Source organism: Lagenorhynchus albirostris, chromosome 5 (assembly GCF_949774975.1).
Source record: "Lagenorhynchus albirostris chromosome 5, mLagAlb1.1, whole genome shotgun sequence".
NCBI classification, from domain to species: domain Eukaryota; kingdom Metazoa; phylum Chordata; class Mammalia; order Artiodactyla; family Delphinidae; genus Lagenorhynchus; species Lagenorhynchus albirostris.
In genome coordinates, this window is record NC_083099.1 from 132,345,760 (window position 1) to 132,370,900 (window position 25,141).

Consider the following 25,141-nt stretch of genomic DNA (forward strand, 5'->3'; position numbering starts at 1 on the left):
CATTGATGAAGATATTCCAAAGAATACGCCCCAGACTCTAGAAGCGATTTCCAGAAAAGAGGCCCCAAATTTCTGAACAGAAATGGTCTTCTTCAAATAAGTATACCGGGCAGTGCTGCCTCCCCAGCCTGCCACCCCCAGCACAACTCTTTCAAAAGATAAGCTCTGGTGTGACTGTCTTGACCTCAACCCCTTTACAGAGCTAACTTCCCCCAGCAGGCTGGGGCTCAGGAATCAGCACCAGCTGTGGTGAACGGCACTCCCCCCATCACCAGCACCACCAGCACCCGCATCACCATCACCACCACCACCAGCACCACCAGCACCCCCATCACCACCAGCACCCCCATCACCACCACCAGCACCACCAGCACCCCCATCACCACCCCCATCACCACCAGCACCCCCATCACCACCACCAGCACCACCAGCACCCCCATCACCACCACCACCAGCACCACCAGCACCCCCATCACCACCACCACCAGCACCACCACCACCATCACCCCCATCACCACCACCAGCACCACCACCACCATCACCCCCATCACCCCCATCACCACCACCAGCACCACCAGCACCACCACCACCAGCACCACCAGCACCACCACCACCAGCACCACCACCAGCACCCGCATCACCACCACCACCAGCACCATCAGCACCCCCATCACCACCAGCACCCCCAACACCCCCACCAGCACCACCAGCACCACCAGCACCACCACCACCAGCACCACCACTGCTCTGAGAAGGAGCCTGGATATGGTGGGTCCTGGGCAAGGAACGCTTGATCCAAAGGAGTAGCGATTAAAAGCTCAGGTCTGCCTGGAATGTTCTCTCCTTATTTGATTCCTTGTGTGTTCTTGTCTCCCAATGCTCGGGGAGACAAATGCCCGGGCCATAGGCAAACTGAGGCTCAGACTCCAAGCCTGGGAGTCCAATCCCTTTCCCTCTTTTTCCTGATGGTGCTTCTTCTTGGATTCATCAACTCTGGCCATCTCAGCAATAAGATCCTCAGGGCCAGATGAGGGGATGGGTCTAGGAAATAAGCCAAGGAGGCTTCTCAGCCTGTTTGAAGCATAAGCCCCAGGCTTACCTGACACCTGGGCAAAAAGGTCCTCTGCTTGGTCTATATCAACTGCCCAGGGAACTACCCTGTGGCCTGAGCTAACGCCACAGCCTATATTAAGCAGTTTCTCTTCTCCTCCCTTCCCTAATCAACAGGGCAGTAGGAGGTGTCTGGTAAAGCATTAGAGGACCCTCTGTCCTAGCCCTTCCTCTAGGAAGTACCTCTCTCTACCACAAAAAAACAAACAAACAAAAACACACAACAAGGCAGGTAGCAAGATGCTACAATCTGTGTACAGATTCAGAAGTGCTACTGAAGGAACTAATTCAGACATCACCACGTCCTAAGAGGTCCCCTGCCCACCCAAGCTTAAGCTTCATACTTCAAAGAAAGATTGTGAATTACACATTATGATACCAATTATTTCCGAATGCATTATGGAACAGGAGCTTTTCTAAGCAATTTTATTGTTTTAATTCTTTCCTTCTATCATTTTTAATAATTACACTCTAGTTTTTAGTACATTAAGATGCAATTAAGAAAAAAAAGTCATGTATATTTTAACTGTATTTCAATTTTTTTTTTACATGAAGAATTCCAAAGCCATCCATAATAATGTAGCATACAATATAGACAAAAGACAAAAGGAATAGTTTCGATAAAATTAGCTGAGTTCCATTTAGGAGAAAAAAATGCAAGTCTACTTATTTTGAAAACCCTTAGCATGAGACATTCATTGAAAGGATGGAGAATTCTTCATCATACAAAGGTGAAAACAAACCACACAGGAGCACACTGGTGGAAGAGAAAGCTTTATACTATCTAAGGAAGAGGGTATAGCAAGTCAGGACTCAAATGCTGAATCTGGAGATTACTAAGTCAGTTATCTGCCCAGTAAAATGTCACCATTATTAAATGTGAACCCACCCGTGTTGAATTGTATTTCCAGGCAAGTAGAAGGATGATGTCATCTAATGGGTAGAAAAATGAACAAAGAAAAACAAAATTATCTTAATGGTTTAAGGCACAATTTGTGAGCCACAGAATTTCACATTCACAGGTACTAAGGTTGAGTGGCATTTCAGTGATGAGAAAATATTTTTGTTTGCTCCATATGCTAAAGCCTTATTCATCCTCTGCTTACCTTCCAGCCCAGAGGTCAGCAAACTTTCTTTCTGTAAAGAGCTAAATAGTAAATATTTCAGGCTTTGTTCAGGCCATTACTCAACTCTGCTACTGTAGCATTAAAGCAACCATCGACAATACGTAAAAAAACAGGCGTGGCTGTGTTCCAATAAAAATTTATTTATAAAAACAGAACCGTGGGCTGTAATTCGCCTACCCCGGTTCTAGTCCACAGCGTCCTAGTTAGGAGGGGTGAGGCAGAGCACACTTAGGACACTCTTGTAAGAAATGGCAGGAATAAGCAAAGAGAGCTCGTAGATCTGAAACTACCCACCAAGACACGGAGCATAGCCCTTCATACCCAAGAGTATTCTTCCAAGACGAAAATCAAGTCCAGATATGTGAGGTAGGAATTAGCTCGCAGCAACCTTTGTTCTCAAGCTACAAGTGTTTCTCCCTCACAGAAACAGCTTCTACTTTACCATGTGGCTGGTCTTCTGAACTGGGTGACACTCAGAATATGTCACCTGACGGAAGTTACACTATCATGTATGAAATATTCTTGTCCCCAAATTTGAACCTAAATCTGATCAAGACTTTAGTTTATAGGACATTTTGGGGACAAAGAAACACATTAGGACTTCCCTGGTGGTGCAGTGGTTAAGAATCCCCCTGCCAATGCAAAGGACACGGGTTCGATCCCTGGTCCAGGAAGATCCCACATGCCGCAGAGCAGCTAAGCCCGTGCGCCACAACTACTGAGCCTGCGCACCACAACTACTAAGGTCACGCCCTGCAACTACTGAAGCCCGCATGCTCTAGGGCCCGCGTGCCACAACTACTGAGCCTGCGCACCTAGAGCCCGTGCTCCACAACAAGAGGAGCCACTGCAATGAGAAGCCCGCGCACAGCAACGAAGACCCAACGCAGCCAAAAATAAAAAAAATTTTTTTAAACCTTTATTATAAAAAAAAACCCCACATTAAATGACAACACCAGAATGTTGGCAACAAAATCTACATTGTGGGGAAACACACAGATCCCGATCCAAGAGATTCAAAATATCCAAAAGATCCAGCTTCTTGACCAAATATATCACAAGACAGAACAAGAGGACTTCCCTGGTGGTCTAGCAGTTAAGACTCCGTGCTCCCAATGCAGGGGGCACGGGTTCAATCCCTGGTCAGGGAAGATCCCGCATGCCCTGTGGCACAGCCAAAACTAAATTTAAGATTTTTTTAAGTAAATAAGTTTAAAAGTATGCCATTTTAAAAGATTTTTAGAATGTTTTTTAATTAAAAAAAAAAGACAGAACAAGAGAGGGACAGGAAACCTGCATATTAAAAGAGACTTAGGGGCTTCCCCGGTGGCTCAGTGGTTAAGAATCCACCTGCCAATGCAGGAGACATGGGTTCAAACCCTGGTCCGGGAAGATCCCACATGCCACGGAGCAACTAAGCCCGTGAGCCACAACTACTAAGCCTGAGCTCTAGAGCCTGTGAGCCACAACTACTGAGCCCACATGCCACAACTACTGAAGCCTGTGCGCCTAGAGCCCGTGCTCTGCAACAAGAGAAGCCACCACAATGAGAAGCCCGTGCACCACAACAAAGAGTAGCCCCTGCTCGCTGCAACTAGAGAAAGCCCACGTGCAGCAAAGAAGACTCAATGCAGCCAAAAATAGAGATAAAATAAAATAAAGTTATTAAATAAATAAATAAAGAGAATTAAGAGACATATTAACCAAATGCAATGTGTGGACTTTGTTTAAATCCTTTGATTACTCTGAGGTATTTTTAACTAACTGTGAAAAAATATTTCTTAGACAATCAAAGAAATCTGAACATGAATATTCAGTGATATTAAGAAATGAATTATTGTTCATTTCTTACGTGTGATAATAGTATTCTGTTGATGTTTTAACAAAATGAATCCCTATCTTTTCAGAGCCATATTGAAATATTTATAAGTAAATCTGATTTTCTTTTTAAATCCTCATCCTAAAATTCTTTCTTCAAGAAAATAACTTTGGTTGTTTTGATCCTGTAGAAGTCACTGCTTTTCAAATATACCCATGAATGAGGTGAAAGAATAGGGGGTGAAACTCAACAAACACCAAGGACAGATTTAGGGCTAAATGATAAACAAGTAAATTAAAAAGTTAATGTATTTATATACCCTTGATGGACCTAAAAGGTCCTTCAGAGCATACATACCATGTGAAGGTCAGGCTTCTGATAATGTTAACATCTGGAAAATAGCCATCAATCTGAAAATTAAAAAAAAAAAAAGACTTCTAAGTGGCAAACAGCTTTCACAAATCCCATGCACTTTACTTCATGAAAGGAAAAGAAGCACATCATTTATAAACTTGTATCAAACAAGGCATCAGCAAGAGCTAAAAGAGGAAAGAAACAAAGGACTTAGAATTAGAAGCAGAGGAACAGGGCAACCCAAGAGTTCAGGAAATAAAGACACGGTCCACAGAGAGAAGACCTCCGAGGCATCACCCTTATGCATCTTCCCAGAGTGGGAAACATAGGTTCAACCAGGCTCAGAGTCCTGTTGAAAGCAAGAAAGGCAATAAAGACACAGCTTAGGGGCTTCCCTGGTGGTGCAGTAGTTAAGAATCCGCCTGCCAATGCAGGGGACACGGGTTCGAGCCCTGGTCCGGGAAGATTCCACATGCCGTGGAACAACTAAGCCCATGTGCCACACAATTACTGAGCCCACATGCCACAACTACTGAAGCCCATGTGCCACAACCACTGAAGCCCGCGTGCCTAGAGCCTGTGCTCCACAACGAGAAGCCACTGCAATGAGAAGCCCACTCACCGCAACTAGAGAAAGCCTGCGTGCAGCAACGAAGACCCAACACAGCCAAAAATAAATATAAAATAAGTGAATAAATTTAAGAAAAAGAAAAGACACAGCTTAAAATTATCTTCATTAAGATGGCTACAATTTAAGAAGCTAAATTATTCACTTAAATAAAGGAAGAACAGGTTTTGAGGAAAGGCAGAATTGAGATCAGTGAGTATAAGTGGAGGCAGATTTTGAGCTTGAAACAGAGACAGAGCTTCTCTACAATGAGAACCAGCCCCCAAGGGAGTGAATGGGGTCCTCATTTGCTGCCCTGAGGTACTAGACACCTCACAGTGAGCTCCACATCACTCTCGACATTGGGCGGGGTTGGATCAGTGGTCCTTGAGGATCCTGAACAATTCCAAGGTTTTCTGGAGGGTAAAGTTAAAGAAAAAATTATTCTGATGCTTATTAAAACGGTAAGAAAGACTTTTTTTAGGGCTATTGCAAAATAGGAGAGAGATGGGGCTCAACTCTGAATACAGCAAAGACACCTGAGGATTTACAGCAATCAAGCGAAGTGAGGCAGTCAGTGGACAGAAAATTACTCAGAGGAGACAGCAGGGTAGGGGGCTTCTTATTAACAAACAAGCAACGGGATTTTTGCTGAAGGTAGCCTAGGGTGATCAGATATCGAGGGTGATCACATATCAAGAGCGGGTGATTCTCTCTGAACTGACTTAGCAGGATTCTTGCTAAAATTGGGCTAGGCAGGCCAAAGACAGGACAGGAGCCAAGGTCCAGATCTAGACAAAAACAGGACTCAGAGGAACCCGACTAAAGTCTGCTTAAGGAGAGAGTCTTTGTTTGTAGCGTTAACTCCACCTTACATAGAATGCCTAGAGGTGGTGCCCAAAGTCACAGAGCAAGTATGAGCTGGTGCCAGTAACAGATCCCCGACTCCCAGATCCAACCTCGGTGACGTCAGTTACCCCCGCTGCCTCGTAAAACCTTGCACTGCATAACACTTTTTAATTTCTCAAGTGCTTCCCGACATAATTTCTCTGTCTCCAAACTCCAGAAATGCTCATTTCTAAACATCAAGCTGTCATAAGATAGGGGGAAACTACCTTTGAACACAATGCCACATGAGAGATTTACATACAATCCCCTGTAATACTGAAGCAGACTGGTTCATCATCATGAGGTATAATGAAGCCTTTTAAAGTGACCTTATAATAACAGGCATACAAATAAAATAGAAAAAAAAAGTAAAAGGCTGGATTTAAAAGCATCCGAAAAGAACAGGAAGTTTCCAATCACTAACAGGATTACAAAACCTCCGTAGCACAAGCTAAGCAATTTCCCATGATGCCCAGTACCCAGGGAGAGCATTTACAGATGACAGAGCTGCTTCCTGCGCTCTTAAAAGTACCATCCACAGGATAAAAGTTATTTAAGAATCTAAAGGGCGATGTACTAAATATTCTCTGGTTGCCCTTTAGATTACTTCTCACCACTGGGACATGTGCCCTGGGAGGCTGACCTCTATGACCTGCATCAACCAGGCTCCCTTGCCCTCTGGCCCCTTAGGTACCAGTAGAAGCCAGGAGAGTAGGAGGAGGGGAAGGAAGGAAGGAGCATGCATGCCCCTGCTTCCTCCCTGCAGGGTCACCTGGGGGTCTCTCCATCACAGGTCAGTTTCTCTCAGGTGATCCTCTCCCTCTATCCTTACTTCTAGGGGTTGGAGGGTGCCATAGACTATATCCCCTCAAAATTCATACACTGAAACCTAATCCCCAATGTGATTGTAATAGGAGGAGAGGCCTTTGGGAGTTGATTAGGTCATGAGGGTGGAGCACTCATAAGTGGGATTAGCGCCCTTATGAAAGAGACCCCAGAGAGCTCCCTCCCCCCTTCTGTCATGTGACAGTCATCTATAAACCAAGAAGCAGACACCGAATCCTCCAGTGCCTTGATCTTGGACTTCCCAGCCTCCAGAACTATGAGAAATTTATAGCATTTATTCTGCTATAACAGTCTGAATGGACAAAGTCAGAGGGGTTTCCTCCTATCGCCCCAGTGTACCTCACTCCCCCTTTCTGTTTCTCAACCCCATGACACACCTTTATTGAACTTTCTTCTGTCACCTCTTTGACTGTGACTTATACTTTCCTGCCCAGCTTCTGACTGACAGCAATGGAAAAAGAAGAGGGGCAGAGAATCAAAACTTTAATTTTCCATATTTACCCTCAATTGGTGGTGGTTAGTAGGGGACCCAATTTTTTTTTTTTTTGGCGGTACGTGGGCCTCTCACTGTTGTGGCCTCTCCCGTTGCGGAGCACAGGCTCCAGACGCGCAGGCTCAGCGGCCATGGCTCACGGGCCCAGCCGCTCCATGGCATGTGGGATCTTCCCGGACCGGGGCACGATCCTGTGTCCCCTGCATCGGCAGGCGGACTCTCAACCACTGCGCCACCAGGGAAGCCCTAGGGACCCAATTTTTAAGCTAGATTTCCTGGTATGTGTATGGGGAAGGAGATGTGTTCAAGGAGGCCCTGAGGGTAAGGGTTCCCATGAAAATCCAGGATTGATATGCGGAACTTTGTATACATGTGCATTTTTCTGAAAAGAGAAATCCAGAAAGAAAAAGGTCAAAAATTTAACTGTATTCTCAAAAGTTAACCCATAAATGGAGAGCCAGCACTGTAAGAGAAACACAGCACAGGGGACTTCCCTGGTGGCGCCGTGGATAAGAATCTGCCTGCCAGTGTAGGGGACAGGGGTTCGAGCTTTGGTCCGGGAAGATCCCACATGCCACGGAGCAACTAAGCCCGTGCACCACAGCTACTGAGCCTGCGTTCTAGAGCACGTGAGCCACAACTACTGAGCCCATGTGCCACAACTACTGAAGCCTGCGACGCCTAGAGCCCGTGCTCCGCAACAAGAGAAGCCACCGCAGTGAGAAGCCCGCGCACCGCAACAAAGAATAGCCCCCGCTCGCCACAACTAGAGAAAGCCCGCGCGCAGCAACGGAGACCCAACGCGGCCAAAAATAAATGAATAAATTTTTTTAAAAAAAGAGAAACATAGCGCAGAAACAGTCACCGTGTGCCCAGGAGAAGAAAAACGACCAGGCTGACAGTGGGGACCACGTTCCAGCTGCAGGAGCAGGAACACAGCCTCCTGCCCTCTCTGAGGGGCCGGGCTGCAGGAGGAACCACGGCCTCCCCTCGGCCCACCACCACCCGCCCCAGGGAGGCAGCTGCGATGGTATGTTCCCGCAAAGCACTCACGGCTCATCACTCACGGCTGCCTCCCAACACTCAAGTGACATTTCGAAAGCTCATCAGCTCAGCAGGTGCTCGGATGCACAAGCAATAGCAAAAACAGTTCCGGGCTAAGGAGAATCTCATCCTGTTGTTCTGAAGAGCTTGGAGCATGGAGGCAAGGGAGAGTGTGGAAGGCAGCAAAGCAGGAGGAGGGAAAGCAGCAGACTAGCAGAGCTGACCCAACAGGAAATGCTCCAGAGCTGCTGGCAGGGGCCCCATCTGGAGGCAGGGGCGATCACCACTGTGGAGTCAGCCCTTACCTTACAGACACGTGTGTACGTGGCCTGAGCCCAGCTCCACCCCTCACCTGCTGTGTGACCGAGAATATGTGGCTCACCCTCTCTGGGCTACATACAGCTTCTCCCTTTACCATTCAGTACGAACTTCATAGGACTGTTGTGTGGGTCAATGAGAAAATGCCTCTAAGACCTAGTAAATGCCTTTCCAGATATGTTTTAGGATTCACGTCAGAGCTCTTCTCTAATTCCTTCGCTGTGAGGTGATCCCAGGTACAAACAGAAGCCTACAAAAGACTGATAAAATCAACCTTCCCTGGTGGCGCAGTGGTTAAGAATCCTCCTGCCAATGCAGGGGACACGGGTTCAAGCCCTGGTCCGGGAAGATCCCACATGCCATGGAGCAACTAAGCCCCTGCGCCACAACTCCTGAGCCTGAGCTCTAGAGCCCACGAGCCACAACTACTGAGCCCACGTGCTGCAACTACTGAAGCCCACGTGCATACAGCCTGTGCTCTGCAACAAGAGAAGCCACCGCAATGAGAAGCCCACGCACCGCAAAGAAGATCCAATGCAGCCAAAAATAAATAAATAAAACAAATAAATTAAAAAAAAAAAATCCACCTCCAGTTCCACACCAGGATGGATGCCAAAAGGGAGTGATGAGCCACCGGGGCAAGGGCACCTGAGAGGAACCGGAACATCCATCCCATACGGAGCCTGTATATGTCCGTACCCTGTGCCACTGTCCCTTTCCCGGCTATACCAGGGGCCTTAGCTCAGAGGCAGAGCCCGGAGCCAGATGGCCTTAGCTGACACTTGGCCCCGCCACGTACTGCCTGGGTGGCCTTGGGCAAGTTAGATACCCCACTGACTCAGTTTCCTCATCTATAAATCAGGTACAATCATAATCATAGCACCTATCCTTCTGTGAGGATTTTAAAAATTCGTGTCAACTTCTTAGACTAGTGTCTGGCATACAGTAGTAACTCAATAAATGCCGGCCGTGGTATTGCCCTGCACGTCTCAGCTAGTCGCCAGGGCCCATCTCATAAGGAGGCAGCTGTGCTCTGAAGAGCAGCCACACGCTGGCACCACCAGCCCACAAGCCACACACCACCTACGTCCTTGATTCTGAGACGCGTTTTGTATTTTCGCTTTCCTAAAATTACAATATACGTGCACATGTCACAGAGCAGATTTTCTCATCTGTAAAATGGGGATAATAACAGCATCCAGCTCATGATTCATATATGCAAAATGCTTTGAACAGGGCGTGGCATCAGAAATTGTCCCCTGTGGGTATTACCCTCAACATTATATGAAGTGACCTGACCTGCTGTAGGCCTTCCCACCCCAAGGGAATGTGAAAATTCTCCCTTGTTCCTCACTTGGTCTGAGGATCACTTGATCCCTGGTACCCGAAGGTGCTGAGAGTGGGGCCCTAGTAAATTCCCAAAGAATGTGCTAGGGAATTTCAGGTAGTTGCTAGATTTTTACCATCCCAAGAGCTTCCTAGAACTGGTTACTTACAGGGCGTTGTTTAGAAGCTGCTGAGTTTGGTTCTGGGTTTATTGAGGTTCCTTTTTTTTGCACCTTGAGTAATGTGCAGGTCACACTGTGGGTTTCCTGGTGACCCCTGGAAAACAACTGGCCTCCCATTAACCTGAGAGGGCCCCGTGGAAGACGGAGCTTTCGCAGAGGCACGAGAACCAATGGGAAATGGAGAGATGGCAGCAGGAAGGGCATCCCAGTACAGCTGAAGATCAATGAATGAGCCCAAAATTGAGGCAAGTAAATCAGTGGCCTCCACCGTCCATAAAACTGTACTATTTTCCCTTCCTCTTGCTTCATCATCTTCCCCGCTGCTTTGGAGGCAAGGGGAAGGACAAACAAACAAGGGTACATGCCATGGAAGGTAAACCCCTAAGATCACAGATGCTGGGGCAGATTACCTGGACTCAAATGGTCCCCAACCATTAGCCATGTGACCTTGGACCAGTCCACCAACTACTCCGTGCCTCAGAGGAGAATGAAGTTTACACGAATTAAGGGTGCACATGAAGCTCTTGGAAACATGCCAGGCACACAGCAAGAGCCCACAGAGCGTCAGCCACCATCACGCTATGGTACCTGTCCCCCAGGAGCCCTGCGAGGGGAAGCATGTTTCAGTGAAACTGGGGTATTGGAGAGGGGGGCTCTTTGCTACTTCCCAGCACCAGTGAAATGGGAAGATGACCGGAGACAAATGGAACAGGATGCCAACGGCAGCCACTCCACGTACAGACTGTTACTGATGTTCTCTGAACCTCAGCTTCCTCACCAGATACATGGGGTTTAGCTCCCTCACCTCTCAGGGCTGTCATGAGAAATGAGAACACACTGTGTAGGCATCAAATAAATGGTACTTCTTGTCATCTCTCCCCCCTCCCTGGAGTGCAAGGAAGGCAGAAAAAGCCAAAACGCTACGGTCGGCATGGCTAGTGAGGTTTTCCTACCGAAAAAGCAAGACAGCAGCCCACTTTTCCCAGGCCCGCTCAGGATGCCCATCTTCCAGCACTAAGATGCCAGCCATTTTCCACCAAAGGCCCAGAGATCAGGATTCGGGGTCAGTAAAACCCTGCAGAAAAGGGGAAAAAGCCTAGGTTTTGGAAGTCCTCCTCAGCGAAAACCTCTCACCAAAGGTTACAGGGGCTAATTGACAGCTGCATCAGGACATGGAGCCTGAATCATTAGCAAGAAGGGCTAGGAAAGGTCGCTTTTCTATAAACATCTGAAGGATAGAGTGTAGATAAATGTCAGAAACAATGCCAAAAACGATTGCATACTACTTGCTTACGCAGCTTTTTCCTTCTTCAGACAAATGATAAAACGCTTCTGAATATAAATCATCTTCAATTAAGACATTGCTGTTGGAAAGCACTTTTGGCAGGACGAACAAAATATTTGCCACTGTTCTCCGACTTGGAGCTTTCAAGGTTGGCACGGCGATTTATTTTTGTTGATTAAACAAAATACAAATGGAAAGGGCCTAAAAATTGATTTGCCAATTAAACTCAATGATTCTTAACAATGAAATGTGCTCTATTAGCTTTGCCAGCGTTATAAAAATGCCTCCTAGCTTTCCTGCTGCTTTCAGGATGTACACCATTGATACTGGTGCTGACAGAAAGATTAAGTAAGGACGGGATGATGCAAAATGTGTCTTCTGTTTTGCTGGAACGGAAGGAGGAGAAACGATTCAGGGCTTGGGCCATTTCAGAGAGAATGTCTGCCCAGCATTCGTGATTCTTGAAAAAATGATTTGGGTTGAGTAAGGGGACCGTTGTCCCTCATTTTGTGTGTACTTGTTCTTTGGCAAATTACAGATTCACTAAGAGAGGCCAATTTGCTGAGATGAAAACAATCACAATTAAGCAAATTCTTCATTTTCTCTTTTCACTTTTCAAAGGGATGAGTGTCCAGATAGGCAGCCAACCAAATGATGGATGTCAGATGCTTCTGCAAAATGGACCAATGTACAGAGGGGCACCAGAAGCCTACTTTGGTCCAGCGCAAAATTTTTCTGAATTGCAACCATGAGATCCAGACCACAACTGCAATAACTTCACATACAACAGCCATAAACCCAAGCCAACAGAATGCTGATGCTTCCTGGTGGGCAGAGCATGGATATAGCAGGCTGCTATGCATTTTTAAACTTGATTGTACATAATTGCTCATCACTGACCCATTCTCCAACCCTCCTGGGCTGGAACATGTTGCTAGGCAACCAATGTTGCTCTATATACTTTCTGAAAGCTAGTGAGGCAACAACAAAGTGTCAACTAAGTGAATACTAACCATTAGAGACAGGTTCAAATAAAAAAAGGATGCCCAGTTTCCTTAAAGCACGTCCATCTCATGTTCTTTCCTTATGCAGACACATATTTCCCATGTCTTACAACTCAGCAAATAAGCTCTCTCAGGTTGAATTGGATGAAACTGCCCTTTTGGTAGCTCAATTTGGCAATTCATACAGTTCAACCTAATAACTTGAAAGGAATTCACACAGACTGTAAAACAGAGGAAACATAATCTTCTGCTAGTATAATCACGGTTGTGCTTTGTATCAGTAACATATCATTTACCTAGTCCACACATTTCCGGAAATTGTTTTTATAAAAGACAGTTGGGAGAGGCAGCCTGCATCATTTTGCAAATGCCTGAATAAGCAGTCACGTTTCTTTTTCCATTTTAGGCTATTACACACTGATCTATTTCTTGTACAATAATCCACACATTCCCTGCCTTTTCAAATGCTTGGAGCCACAGGGAGTGGGACTCAATTTATTTTTCCTAATTTGAGATCAGGAACACCAGAGGATGCCCTAAAGATGAAGACAGAGGACACGAACTGCCAAGTACAGGAAAGAAGTTCATTTAAGGGGAAAGAGGTGGGAAGGCAGGATGGCTGGTATCAGAGAACACGATGCTGGTCTGGGAAAGCCAGTGAAATCGAGTGACTCTCCATGTCCAAGGCAGCTGAGAGCACCACAGTCAAGGAGAACTGGGAAAACATAATGGCCCCAAGTCAGCTCGCAGAATACCTCCAGGAAGTTTTAGAATCTCTGTCGGAAGTCCTGAAAAATGACCAGCTTGGGCCATGCATACAAGTAGATGATCAACCTCATTAAGAAACAATTGGTAGGGACTTCCCTGGCGGTCCAGTGGGTTAAGACTCTGCTCTAATGCAGGGAACATGGGTTCAGCCCCTGGTCAGGGAAATAAGATCCCACGTGCCATGTGGTGCAGCAAAGAACAAAAAAAATTGGTAAAAATAATAATAAGGTGAAGGGAGAATTCACAGTGAAGTTTAAGTTTAAATTTCTGCCCATACTGAGCAAGTTTGACTATGTCTGCCATTATGATTTTCTAGCAACCAACATTAATTGTATATAAAATTACTAAGTTACAATTTATAAACTAGACACATGTAAACTTTACATTGGGTAAATGGCAAACTATCTTAAGAAGACAATAGAAAGGTTATTGCCCATACACGGGTGAGTCCTATTAAAATATAGCCAGGCTTTCTGTTTAGTCTGGGTTTGCTTTTTTACGTGCTTATAATCAAAAAGAGAAAAATAAACAATACAGAAACATATAAAGTTAAAAGGTGGAAAGTTTTCTCTTCAAGTCATTACTACCCTCATTTTCACTCCCCAGAGGTAAGCGCCAATTTGTCTACTTACTTTTAACGAAAATGGCATCCTAGGCATATCCCAGCATCTTGCTTTTTTCACTCAACATTACAACATAGAAGCTAGTTTTAAATAGAGTCCTCTGGAATATTCAATTCACCAGACCATTTGTCCACAGTTTCAAAATAAAGCTTCTCATATAGTAAGAGTCACCCTTCCTCTCTGAGTTGACAACAATTTAAAGACCAACAAGGAACAGAGCCAACATTTTATAATAACTATAAATGGAATATAACCTTTAAAAATTGGGAATCATTATGTTATATACCTGAAACTTACATAATACTGTACATCAACTACACCTCAGTAAAAAAGAAATAAATAACAATAAAGACCGTCAAAAGCAGTATCAATCATTCAATTATTCATCTCCCAAAAGCTCCAAGACATACTTCTAGAAGCCCAGGAATAAGGAAAGAAATTTTTTTCAAATCAGTAGATATTTCCCAGGAAATTCAGCCCAACACAAACAGGGCTCCCAAGAAGCAGCTGGTTCACACCATAAATGGGTACCTTGAGTTGGAGTCTCAAAGGAGAGACATCTATATCACAAAAAAAGAGAAAGAGAGAGAAATGAAATCCAGAAACATCGAAGACTGATATCAAGAGTCAACTGCTAAATTAAATTCTGAAGCCCAGTGCTACAAAGCGGGAGAAGAATGTTATTTCAACAGGGACATTTTGAACCCCCTGCGAAGGAAATTTGGAGCCTGCTGGGAGCCAGCGACTATTAAGGAACAACAAAAACACTTTCATGAGCGTTAGGACTGTCGCAGAAAAGCAGAGACTGACAGAACTGTGGTGTGTGCTACGTGAATTCCACATTGCCCCAACTGGGCAATTACCAAGTCATATTTCAGGTTGTATTTTCTTTACTTAAGGGAGACAGCTGCGGACTTAAATTCTGAAGCCGACCGTCTTAACCTCAGCTCTACAAACAGACTTGAAGAATGTCAGTTCCTCTCTCTAGATGTCAGTTTTCTTATCTATAAAATGAGAAGACTTAACGAACAGAACTCTAAAATCTTTAATATGACTTATTCCTATGATTCTGTTTGGTTAAACTATGTTTGTGGACAGACGGATGAATGGATGGATGGATGGATAGATGGAAGAAAGACGGAGGGACAGATGGATGGATGGATAGGTGGGTGGATGGATGGATGGATGTTAGATGGATAGATGGATGGATGGATTGTTGGATGGATAACAGATGGATGGATGGATGAATAGGTGGATGGATAATGGATAGATGGATGGATGGATAGTTGGATGGATAACAGATGGATAGATGGATAGGTGGATAGGTGGGTGGATGGATGGATGGATGTTAGATGGATAGATGGACGGATAATGGATAGATGGATGGATGGATAGGTGGGTGGATAATAGATTGATAGATGGATGGATGCATAGGTGGATGGACGGATAATAGATGGATGATGAATGGATGGATGGATAAGGGAAGACGGATGGATGAATAAATGAATAGATGGATGGATGGACAGGTGGATGGATGATCGATGGATGATGAATGGATGGATGGATAATGGAAGACGGATGGATGAATGAATGGACGGATGGGTGGATGATAGATGGATGAATGAATGGACAGATGACAGATGGATGGATGAATGATAGATGAATGATGGATGATGAATGGACAGATGATGGATGGATGGGAAGCAGTGGTCTACTGAGTGGGATTGTACAGGCTTATGACCAATTGTTAAAAAGTTTTAAAATATTGTGGGCCAATCGACATCATGTTGGTAGCTTGGAATCAGACGTGGTGGGAATATTTACATCATGGAAATCGACAAACACTACAAATCAGGCCCTCTTATTCACCCCTGAAGTCACTTTACCAAAAAAAAACATCACTGATGGAATAGAAGGAAGAAGGAAAAGAAGGGGAGAATGGAGACGAAGCGGCAGTATCTATGTGTAAACAGTCCTCCAAGTGGGCTATCCCCCCATTATCTCCATGCGGACACACTTACTTTATTCTCTGCCTGAAACACCATTACTCAGCTTTGCCTGAATAACCGGAATTTGCCCAAAACTCAGCTCAAGTATCACCTCTTTTAGGAAAGCCATCCCTGAGGTCTGCCCTTAGTCTGCGTGCGATAACCCCCGCACCCAGCATGCTCCCACCGCATGCTGTAATGACCTCCCTCTGCCCTCGCAGGCAACACCTACAATGCAGAGTGGCCACTGTCCAGGTAGCCAGCCCCACTAAGCTCTCAGCTGATTCAGCACCTATGCATCCTAGCTCCTGGTGCCCAAAGCTCAGCACAAACCCAGGCACACAATCACCCCCCCAATAAGTACATTTTGAAATAAAGCAACAGTTTTAACCGCAAGGCGGAGCAAACGTGTTTACTGGTGAAAGGTTTTAGCCTCAAAGAGCTGCACTTATTCTATCCCGGTCATAACTGCATCATTGGAGATTTTTCAAGAGTTTAAGCTTTTCAAGTCCACTTTCCCCTAGATTGTGGTTTTCCATTAAAGCAGTTAACCTATATTTACCACAAAACAGTGCAGTGTGTCACTGACCCACTTTGTTTCATTTCTTTGCTACTCAATGACAGCCACATGTCACTATGAATTGCATTTTTAAATAAAGAATTAAATATATTTGCCCTGGATTTACCCAAGCGAGCTCTGAGTGCATTGGGATTCACCCTGGGGTTCCATTGCCTAATCTATTCAAGTGGCTTCAAGCAACTACTTAAGCTTTCTCATCCTTAGCTATCCAATCCATTAAGTGAAGCCAGAAGACTAAAAATAACACAGACCAGAAGCTACCACACTGCCCAGTACCAGAGTAAGGCAGGCTCACCGACGCTGACCTCAACAATGGCCAGTATTACTGTGAGCGGAGCTACACACAGCTGTCACCACTGGAAACAGAGGAAACGTCTTCGTCTGCTTGGGCTGCCATAACAAAACACCACAGGCTGGGTGACCTAAACAACAGAAATGTATTGTCTCACAGTTCTGGAGGCTGAAAGTCCAAGATCAAGGTGCCCGTAGGGTTGGCTTCTGGGGAGATCTTTCTTCCTCGGCTTATAGCTGGCCACCTTCTCACTGTGTCCTCACATGGCGTTTCCTCTGTGTACACACAGAGAGAGAAGGAGCTCTGGTGTCTCTTCCCCTCCTTATAAGGACGTTATCCCTATTGGATTATGGACCCACACTTTTGATCTCATTTAACCTTAATTATCTTCTTAAAGGCCCTATGTCCAAATGCAGTCACGGGCGGATGGGGGGATAGAGTTTCAACATATGAATTTGGTGAGGGGAACCACAATTCAGTCCATAACGGAAAACTACTGAGCACCTACTGGGTACTAATACCTACTATGCTTCACAAGGGAAAGAATCTTTCTCCACTCTCTTGGAAGGAAAAAACTAGACCTCTGTTCTGGGTTGAATTATGTCCCCCACCCAACTTCCTACGTCAAAGTCCTAACCCCCAAGAACGTCATAATGTGATCTTATTTGGAAATAGGGTCACTGCAGATGTTATTAGTTAATATAAGGTCATACTGGAGTAGGGTGGCCCCCAATCCAATATGACTAGTGTCTTCATAAAAAAGGGGAAATTTGGACATAGACGGGCACACTGGGAGAACACCATGTGAAGATGAAGGAAGAGATCAGGGTGACAATGCCACAAGCCAAGGAACTCCAATGACTGCTAGCAAACTGCCAAAAGCTGGGGGAAAAAGCATGTAACAGATTCTCCCTCACAGCATTCAGGGGGAAACGTGACCTTGGACTTTCAGCCTCCAGAACTGTGAGACAATAAGTTTCTGTTGTTTAAGTGGCCCAGTTTGAGATACTTTGCTGTGGCAGCCCTAGGAAACTAATACAAGCTCTCTTTCAACATCCCCTAACTCACTCCTCCCAGGAAAGAAGAGGACTTCCCTAGTTGGCAGATTGGGAGAAGATACTGAGCACATGATGCCTGGTGTCTTCTGGATTCTCTCTTTTGGAGCCAATCACCTTCCAGACTTACTTTTTCCTTCTCTGCCCTGTTCCTGGGGTTGACCAGCCCTACAAGTGGGGAAGGGAGGTGCGCAAGCCCATTTATCCCTCACCTCTAAGCCTGTTTTCCAACCAGCTTTTTCTGTAATAATGCTGATCTTCTGATCCCCGTCTGTCTGAATTCTCTGTTAGCTTCGTCAACTGGCTCTAAACTCTGGGGTGAGAAGGGGGGCAATAATTATCACCCTTCAAACCTTGGCAGTGCCCTTCACATAGCTCCATCACTGAATTCTCATGACACTCCCACACTCTCAGGTACAAGGGAAGCAGCTGAGACTCACGAAAATTTTGTATCTTGACCATAGTCCCAGGACTACTGGGTGGGGAGCCAGGAGTCCAACCCACATCTTCTGACAGCAAATCCTACATTCTTTCAATGAGAATCACTGTTCTGACTTATTATAGCAAGTCAAGTATTCAACAAGAAGACGAAAAAAGGTAAAACTCTTTGTTAAAGATCTTAAGAAGAGTAGAAGAGAAAAGTCCAGTTAGTTACCATTGAGAGCTAATAACGGTGATTAGGCCTGGGCTCTTCCAAGCCAGATAGTACCTAGTCACCTACTAAACTACCCAAGAGGAACAGCTTTTCCATGCTGGGGGAAAACTCTGAAAATTTTAAGCTTATTAGTAAGACTGGTTCAAGTACAGTCCTACTTAAGTATCAAGCCAGAACTACTTGGACACAGGTAATGTCCGTTGGCCTGTAGACTCGAATAAGCTGCCACTATTAAAAAAAATAATAATAACACATTTAGAAAAGAGTTAACACCTATCCTTCTGAAACTATTCCAAAAAATTGCAGGGCAAGGAATACTCCCAAACTCATTCTTTGAAGGCACCATCACCCTGATACCAAAACCAGACAAAGATACCACAAAAAAAGAAAATTACAGATCAATATCACAGATGAACATAGATGCAAGAATCCTCAACAAAATACTAGCAAATGAAATCCAACAATACATTAAAAGGATCATATACCATGAGCAAGTGGGATTTATCCCAGGGACGCAAGGATTTTTCAATACCCGCAAATCAATCAGTGTAATACACCACATTAACAAACTGAAGAACAAATACCATATGATCATCTCAGTAGACGCAGAAAAAGCTTTTGACAAAATTCAACACCAATTTATGATAAAAAAGAAACAACTCTCCAGAAAGTGGGCATAAAGGGAACATACCTCAACATAATAAAGGCCATATATGACAAACCTACAGCTAACACCATACTTAATGGTGAAAAGCTGAAAGCATTTCCTCTAAGATCAGAAACAAGACAAGGATGTCCACTCTCACCACTTTTATTCAACATAGTTTTGGAAGTCCTAGCAATCAATTAGAGAAGAAAAAGAAATAAAAGGAATACAAATTGGAAAAGAAGAAGTAAAACTGCTACTACTTGCAGATGACATGAAACTATACGTAGATAATCCTAAAGATGCTACCAGAAAACTACTAGAGCTCATCAACGAATTCAGTAAAGTTGCAGGATACAAAATTAATGCACAGAAATCTCTTGCAATTCTATAACTAACAATGAAAGATCAGACAGAGAAATTAAGAAAACAATCCCATTTACCAACCCATCAAAAAGAATAAAATGCCTAGGAATAAACCTACCTAAGGTGACAAAAGACGTGTACTCTGAAAACTATAAGACGCTGATGAAAGAAACCAAAGATGACACAAATAGATGGAAAGATATTCCACATTCTTGGACTGGAAGAATCAATATTGTCAAAATGACTATACTACCCAAGGCAATCAACAGATTCAATGCAATCTCTATTAAATTACCAATGACATTTTTCACAGAACTAGAACAAAAAATATTTTAATTTGTATGCAAACACAAAAGACCCCAAATAGCCAAAGCAATCTTGAGAAAGAAAAATGGAGCTGGAGGAATCAGGCTCCCTGACTTCAGACTATATACCACAAAGCTACAGTAACCAAAACAGCATGGTACTGGCACAAAAACAGACTTATAGATAAATGCAACAGGATAGAAAGCCCAGAAATAAACTCACATACCTATGGTCAATTAATCTACGACAAAGGAGGCAAGAATATACAATGGAGAAAAGACAGCCTCTTCAATAACTGGTGCTGGGAAAACTGGACAGCTACATATAAAAGAATGAAGTTAGAACATTCTCTAACACCGTACACAAAAGAAACTCAAAGTGGATTAAAGACCTAAATGTAAGACTGGACACTTTAAAACTCTTAGAGGAAAACATAGGCAGAATACTCTCTGACATAAATCACAGGAATATCTTTCTGCAACCACCTCCTAGAGCAATGAAAATAAAAATAAACAAATGGGACCTAATTAAACTTAAAAGTTTTTGCAGAGCAAAGGAAACCATCAACAAAACAAAAAGACAACCCTCAGAATGGGAGAAAATATTTGCAAATGAAATGACTGACAAGGGGTCCATCTCCAAAATATACAAACAGCTCATGCAACTCAATATCAAAAAAACAAACAACCCAATCAAAAACAATGGGCAGAAGATCTAAATACACATTTCTCCAAAGAAGACATACAGATAGCTAAAAAGCACATGAAAAGATGCTCAACATCACTAATTATTAGAGAAATGCAAATCAAAACTACAATGAGGTATCACCTCACACCAGTCAGAATGGCCATCATCAAAAAGTCTACAAACAGGGCTTCCCTGGTGGCGCAGTGGTTGAGAGTCCGCCTGCCAATGCAGGCGACATGGGTTCATGCCTCGGTCTGGGAAGATCCCACATGCTGCGGAGCGGCTGGGCCCGTGAGCTATGGCCGCTGAGCCTGCGCGTCCGGAGCCTGTGCTCCGCAACCGGAGAGGCCACAATAGTGAGGGGCCCGCGTACCGCAAAAAAAAAAAAAAAAAAAAAAAGTCTACAAACAATAAATGCTGGAGAGGGTGTGAAGAAAAGGGAACCTTCCTACCCTATTGGTGGGAATGTAAATTGGTGCAACCACTATGGAGAACACCTTAAATAACTAGAAAAAGAACTACCATATGATCCGGCAATCCCACTCCTGGGCATATATCTAGAGAAAATCATAATTCAAAAAGAGACATGTACCCCAATGTTCACTGCAGCACTATTTACAATAGCCAAGGCATGGAAGCAACCTAACTGTCCATCGACAGATGAATGGATAGATAAAGAAGGTGTGGTACATATATAGAATGGAATATTACTCAGCCATAAATAAGAATGAAATAATGCCATCTGTAGCAATATGGATGGACCTAAAGATTATCATACTAAGTGAAGTAAGTCAGACAGAGAAGACAAATATCATATGATATCACTTATATGTGGAATGTAAAAAAATGATACAAATGAACTTATTTACAAAGCAGAAATAGACTCACAGACACAGAAAACAAACTTATGGTTACCAAATGGGAAAGGAGGGTGAGGGATTAATTAGGAGTTTGGGATTAACATATACACACTACTATATAACAAACAGATAATCAACAAGGACCTACTGTATAACAAAGGGAACTCTACTCAATATCCTGTAACAACTTAATGGGAAAAGGATCTCAGAAATAATGGATATATGTATATGTATAACTGAGTCACTTTGCTGTACCCCTGAAACTAACACAACATTGTAAATCAACTATACTCCTAAAATAAATAATTTAATTTAATAGTGGGAACTCACAACTTTCCACTATAGACCCATTTTTTTTTAATTCTTTGAGTTTTTATTTCTAGTGCCATCTGCCACATTCCCCTTAATAGTTTTTTTTAAAATTTTGATTGGTGCATATTTAGGTATACATAAAACTTTTTCAGATTCTTTTCCATTTTAGGTTATTACAATATATTGAATACAGTTCCCTATACTACACAGTAGGTCCCTGTTGTTTATCTATTTTATATATAGTAGCATGTATCTGATAATCCCAAACTCCTAATTTACCCCTCCCCCTCCTTTCCCCTTTGGGAACCATAAGTTTGTTTTCTATGTCTGTGACTCTATTTCTGCTTTGTAAATAAGTTCTGTATCATTTTTTTAGATTCTACGTAAGTGATACCATATGATATGTCTTTCTCTGTCTTACTTACTTCACTTAGTATGATAATCTCTAGGTCCACCCATCTTGCTGCAAATGGCATTATTTCACTCTTTTTCATGGCTGAGTAATATTCCTCTCTCTCTCTCTCTCTCTCTCTCTCTCTCTCTATATATATATATATATATATATATACATACCACATTTTCTTTATACATTCATCTGTCAGTGGACATTTAAGTTGCTTCCATGCACTACAGAGCCATTTTTTTCTCTTCATCTCTTCTTTCCTCATACCTGCCAATTGTTTAGACTGCTGGTGGTGGCTAGTATCATTGAACATCAGGGTTAAAGAGGTGGGAGTACTCTGAAATGAATATCTTCTTAAGAAACCATCCTATGTCCAAACTATAGAACAGAAGTACACTTTTGCTTGTAACTCACTAACTGACGTGATAGAGGCAATGGAATGATCTAGACACACTAAAAATAAAATTCAATCTAGATCTGTACAAACTTCTATTAGAAACATACATTAAAATACTATCAACAACACAAGAACAGGTGGGAAAGACAGGAACAAATGTGATTCCATGTCATCTAGAAAACGGAAAGCTCAAGGAGACGACTGTGTCATGTGGCTATGAAAGAAAAAAGAAAAAACGACATGCCATAAAAGCTAGGAAGGGATCTACAAAAATTAAGGATCGTGATCAAAGCACAGCTGGAATAATGGGATCAGCTACAGGAAACCCAACTCATTTCAAAGAGGTCTTTGACAGTTTGGAGAACAACCCAGAAAAGGAAGCAGCAAGAATCCTGTGTGGGGCTTCCCTGGTGGCACAGTGGTTAAGAATCCACCTGCCAAGGCAGGAGACACGGGTTCGAACCCTGGTCCAGGAAGACCCCACATGCCGCGGAGCAACTAAGCCCGTGTGCCAAAACTACTGAGCCTGCACTCTAGAGCCCGCGAGCCACAACTACTGAACCCACGTGCCACAACTACTGAAGCCCATGCACCTATAGCCCGTGCTCCACAACAAGAGAAGCCACTGCAATAAGAAGCCCACGTACCTCAATGAAGAGTAGCCCCCGCTCGCCGCAACTAGAGAAAGCCTGCTTGTAGCAACGAAGACCCAACGCAGCCATAAATAAATAAATAAATTTATTTAAAAAAGAATCCTGTGTGGTCTAAAAACAAAGCCCAAGGTATGAGAGCTATAGGAAATGGCGAAGTTTAACCTGGAAAGAGAGATAAAGGGAAGACACAGCCACAGTCTTCAGATACTTGAGGGCTCTCGGGCCAACTGGTGAAGGCACCAGAAGAGGGGATTTCAGCTCAATATAAATTAAAATTAGAGATGCCCCCCCAAAATGGAAAGAGGCTGCTTTGTGATAGAATTTTTTTTTTTTTGCGGCACACGGGCCTCTCACTGTTGTGGCCTCTCCCGTTGCAGAGCACAGGCTCCGGACGCGTAGGCTCAGCGGCCATGGCTCACGGGCCCAGCTGCTCCACGGCATGTGGGATCTTCCCGGACCTGGGCACGAACCTGTGTCCCCTGCATTGGCAGGCGGACTCTCAACCACTGCGCCATCAGGGAAGCCCTGTGATAGAATTTTGATCTCCAGTAGTATTCAGGGGAACAGATAGAGGCCCATAGGTCACAGATGTTATAAAAGGGGTTCCTGTATTAAGACAAAAGTGAGTCTGGATGACCACCAATGTTCTTCGCAGCTCAACAATAAAATCCAACCCAGACCCCAAGGTGATGTTGATACCTCTAACCTGAGCCCTAAGCTCCTTGTTGGGGGGACTTCTTGCTAATCACGCAACTTGACTTGCACGCACACCTAAAGATCCAAACTTCTAGTCACCTGGGATGCACCTGGCATGAGAAAATCAAGAAAGGGATTCTTTTTTAGTTCCCTAGGCTGTAGCAATATGCTTTGTTTCTGTCTGGTAATGGCTTTGCTGGCAGGTGGGAGGAAAGAGCACAGGGCGGGAGCACATAAGCGCAGCAGAAGGGTGAAGCGATGTGCAAGCTGACAGTCGGGGACACACCCACCTGCCAGCCTGTGTGCATCTGGCCAAGTTCATTTCAGGCTTGCCAGTCCTTAACCAAACCAGAAGCAGCCCCAGACAAGGCCACCCTAATGCGGAAAACATCGTGGGAGACCTTGGCAGTGACCCAGATCAAGGTAAAGACTGTACCAACCATTAAATTATCATAATAATGGATACCATTTATCTAGCCTCCTACTGTGTCAGGTTCTGTGCGTATATAATCTATAATCATCACTGTCAAACCGGTAGAGAAGCTGTCGTACCAATGTTAAAATGACGGTACAAAAGCACAGAGGCTAAGAGGCCTGCCCAAAGCCATGCCGATAGTTAATAAAGAAAGATACGGGGCTTCCCTGGTGGCGCAGTGGTTGAGAGTCCGCCTGCCGATGCAGGGGACGCGGGTTTGTGCCCCAGTCCGGGAGGATCCCACATGCCGCGGAGCGGCTGGGCCCGTGAGCCATGGCCGCTGAGCCTGCGCGTCTGGAGCCTGTGCTCCGCAACAGGAGAGGCCACGGCAGTGAGAGGCCCGCGTACTGCAAAAAAAAAAAAGATACGAACCCAGATGTATCTGGCCGCGAGGCCATGGTCCTGGCCTCACACCACATCATGCTGCCTCTCTCATGCTGACTCCTGCCATTAAGTCCTCAGACTCACATTTAGAAAGGAGGCATCTTCTAAACATAAATGAAGATAAAGAGCGGGACTTCCCTGGCGGCCCAGTGGTTAGGACTCCACACTTTCACTGCCACGGCCTGGGTTCAATCCCTGGCCAGGGAACTAAGAGCCCATGCACCGCGCGGCACAGTCAAAACATAAAAAGAAGATAAGTAGACCACAGTCAGTAAAGCAAATGGTGCCTCGGACCCCACCACTCTGGGGGCAAACAGCACCCCTCTCCTCTGTTTAATGAAGTCCGAGGTCTTGAAAAGGCACACACACACAACTACACCACATGCTTCCGCCCGAAAGAGTCAGTGTGTAAATGGCAGAGTGGGTGTCGTGCCAAGGAGTGGGGGCTGGTTTATTTCAGTCTCAGTGTTAAGACAGCCAGCACCAGGTTGAGGCTGAGAAATGCTCCTTCTAATTAAAACTTTATTTTCAAACACATGTCACACTTGCAACATGGTGAGACTCATTTCTTGCTTTGTGGATGTCTCCGAGT

General features: G+C 44.4%; 1 long non-coding RNA gene across 1 annotated transcript; it reads right to left on the reverse strand.

Moving 5' to 3' along the window:
- Nucleotides 1–1,730: 1,730 nt before the first annotated feature.
- LOC132521299 (uncharacterized) lies at nt 1,731–23,802 on the reverse strand. The gene is made up of 3 exons (XR_009540805.1): nt 23,694–23,802; nt 4,414–4,466; nt 1,731–2,043 (listed from the first exon to the last, which is right to left on the reverse strand). It is a non-coding gene; the product is annotated as an uncharacterized LOC132521299 (long non-coding RNA).
- Nucleotides 23,803–25,141: the final 1,339 nt, after the last annotated feature.